Below are 3,617 nucleotides of genomic sequence, written 5' to 3' on the forward strand. Positions count from 1 at the left end.
GCCTTGTGGCTGTCGTTTCTCAGAACGTCTGAAGCAGCAGCTGAATCATCTCAGTGAGAGAAATTCTAAGCACGACATGAAACACAGAAGCCGCAGGAAGAGACACGCATGGGACATGGTGAAACTGTAAAACTCTGCAGAAGGTGACATAAACAAAATTAAAAGACAAATGACAGAGAAAACAAAAATATCTGACAAGGAATTAATATCCATAATACAGAGTACCTGTATGAATCATTTAAGAAAAAGAAAAGAAAAGAAAACAAACTGGGTAGAAAAATGAACAGAGACTGTGACAGGCTCTTCCCAGAAGAAGTACAAATGGCCCACAAATATGTGAAAAACGCCCAGTCTCCCCAGTTACAAATATAAATTAGAACAATGAGATGCCATTCTTCTGCCTCTTAAGTTGTCAACACTGGGTAATATCTCAAAATCTGGGGCCAACAGGAGAACGGCCAAACGTTTGACTGGTGAGACTATAGGAGCTGTTTACGGTGAATACTAGGGAGGCCTCACTTTTGAAGACCTTCCGCATATAGGCTGATGGACCAGAGAGTCTTAATGTGGGATTTTAGCACCTCTTTTTGGAGCTCTAGTACCTTGTTTTTTGAGACCTTTCGCATCTTAGCTGTAAGTAACCTTGGTGACCTGTTTGGCATCCCACTTCTGGACCTCAGTCAGGAGAGTGGAACACAGGAAGCTCTGCCCAGGTGGAAGTTCCCGCAGTGGGATGTGGCTGGAAGCCCTGTGGCCTCTGCCCACCGGCTCAGTGCTGCGTGGAGCCTGCACCCACCGTGAGGGGCAGGCCTTAGCGGCACACCACCTTCTGGCTTCCGTGTCTGTCACCTGGGGCTTTGGGATCCACACTGAGTGAAGGAGGCTGCCCGGACGGGAGTCCGCTGAGCGCTGTGCCCTATTCTCTCAAGATACCTTCCAGAGCTGACATTTTCACAGAACCCATCTTCCCAGAAAGCTCTGACTCAAGTAGCCAGAAGAAGCTTGTCTGGGTGAGGAAAGGACACAGGACAAAGTAGCCTGTGGCTGAGGCTGCTGGGACAATGTCCCCGGCACAGGGTCACCTGGGAGTGTTAGCGATGCATGAGGGCATCTGGCAGGAGGTCACATCCTTCCACATGTGGCAGCTTCGACTTGGGGGCACGGGGTGGGGGGGGCTCTGCCCAGAGACATTGGATCATTTCCTGGTTCCAACCTCAGTAGTTCCTTTACTGAGAGGCCTCTTCTGCCCAGATCCTGGAGACCACTATCTCCAGGGGCCCTCAGGGCCAGGGGGCAGAGAAGGGTGGTGCAGAGGGAGCCACAGGAGTGGGGTGCTGAGGGGGACAGAGCTGACTCTGACCCTAACTCTAACCCAAAGCCCAACCCCACCTCACAGCGGGAACCTGAGGTCAGCACAGGGTCCAGTGGCAGAGCAGGGCCCCACAGCCACCTCTTTTTAGAAATTCTGGGTTGGAACAGGCTCCGGTCAGTTCATCGGGCCCCAGGAACAGGTACAGAAAATAAAAGTGGCCTCCATTTCAGCCTCCAGCCTTCTCAGACGGCCCTGCTGGAGGGTTGGGGGGCGGGGGTTAGGGGTAGAATGCCCCGGCATCCACGTGGGGTAATCTCAGGACAACAGAAGCACAAGGACTTTTTTTTGTGTGCCCCTGGCAGCCAGAGAGCCAGTGACAGCAAAGCCACCGGGCCCTCCTGGGGCTTCCATGCACAGAAATCACCATGGCACAGAAGGAAGGTGGGAGACGAGTGTACCAGAGTTCCAGCCTAGGACCTTTCGCTGGCCCACCCTCCCGAGGTACAGGAAGGCCTGGGGATGGGGAGCGTGGGAGGGGTCTGGGGCTCTACCGCCTTCCCCACCAGCCCTGTGGAGGACACAGGAAGGATTGGAATCTGACTCCTCTCCCACCCTGAGAACTTCAACAAGCTGACAGGTCCTTGCTTACTTTTAAGGACAGGGACCCTACTTCTTCACAGAAAGAGAACAGACCTGCAAAACCCACTCTCTGCCAAGGACTGTTCCAGGAATTTTCACATAATTTAATTCATTCCTTTAATCCCTCCCAACAGCCCTGAGAGGCAGGCACATATTAGCCTTTTTTATGCAGAAACCACAATTCAGAGAGGTTATGTAATTGCCCAAATCCACACAGCTAGGAAGTGGTGATAAGTAGGGTAAGGTCCATCCTGGTTTGCCCTGACAAGTCCCTGTCTGTATTTGCCATCCTGGTGTAGTAATCCCGAGCGCTCCCTTGCATTCCTGCAAGTGCTCCCGTTTAGGCAATAGGCTGTAAGGAATCCAGGTCCTGCTTTTTCCCTGGACAATCCAGTCTCCTCTCCCAACCCCATTTTTCCATCCAAAGCCCGAGGAGCCACCTGCCACTACCTGCTGAAACATCAGACCCCTGGGGGCAGGCCCCAGGGATAGGGCTGCAGAATTACCAGCCAGCACAGCTAAGCTGCGGTTTTTCTCCAGAACAGGAGAAGAGGAAGTAGAGGCTGTGGTCCAGGCCCCCTTGCTCTTCTTAAGAAACTGTTTTCCTGTGACTTGGAGCTGCTCCCAGCCCCTAAGGCCCACTGACCCTTGGGTGGGTCTCGTAGGTCTCCAGCTTTGGGCTCCCACCCTGGCAGAGACATCTGGGCAGAGAGACCATGGCCTTGTGGGTCCATTGTGAAGGCAGGGTGGAGTCCCCAGGAGCCTCCAGCGGCCACTGCTTCCTCAGTGCAGCTGCTACAGCCCCGACGTGGCCTCATAGATGGTTTGGACAAGCCAGCTGGTGGGACGTGCTCAGGGGAATCCAGCCCTGACCAGACCCTCTCTCGCTGGGAGGCATGGCCTCAGCATCTGCAGCTGGGCAGCACCGCTAGAGCTGCTGCGTCCCTGGCTTTGAGAAAGCTCCTGCTTTCCAGAAAGCACTCATTCTGTTCTTCTCACCCCCAGACTGGCTTTCCTCACCAGACCTGTGTTCTCTGCAGTGGGAGGAGAGGGGAGAGGGAACAAGACCCCACCATGGTTGGGGTGGCTGCTGGGTCCTTATTCTCCTAGTTGTTGGGGGAGGACAGGTTAAGAAGTAGACAGAAGTCCAGACTTGAGGCCACAGAACCCTGGAGAGGGGAGGCATCCCTCAAGCAGGATGGGGGCCTGAGGCTGGGTTTCTTGGTGTCCTCCCAGCTTCCACCATCCCACCGAAGGTTCGGTGACCTCTGGCGACCATTGGTGACTTGGATGACCCCTAGGGCTACGCAGGATGCTGGAGTTCACCCCACTGGGCCTCCATCCCTTTGGGTCCCACACAGGGCCTGGCATACACACAGGCCACAGGCGTCAGCTTGTCCTGGCCCATGTCCCCAGTTCCTGCCAGGAGCCTTGAGGCCCCACGAAGGTCAGACCCTGGCCCTTTGCCCAGCTCTGGGTCAGAGCGGAGCATGCAGGTCCCTGTCTCCTGCAGAGAGAACTCCCTCCATGGGGCAGAAGCCAGAGCAGCGAACCCTGGAGTGGAAGGCAGGGCGGTGAGCTGGGAACCCTGACCCAGCTGACCTTCGCGGATTTAGAAAGGGTCTGAAGAGCAGCCATGAGACTGAATCCCAGCCAGGAAGGAAGT

This window comes from Mustela nigripes, chromosome 13 (genome assembly GCF_022355385.1).
Source record: "Mustela nigripes isolate SB6536 chromosome 13, MUSNIG.SB6536, whole genome shotgun sequence".
Lineage (NCBI taxonomy): Eukaryota > Metazoa > Chordata > Mammalia > Carnivora > Mustelidae > Mustela > Mustela nigripes.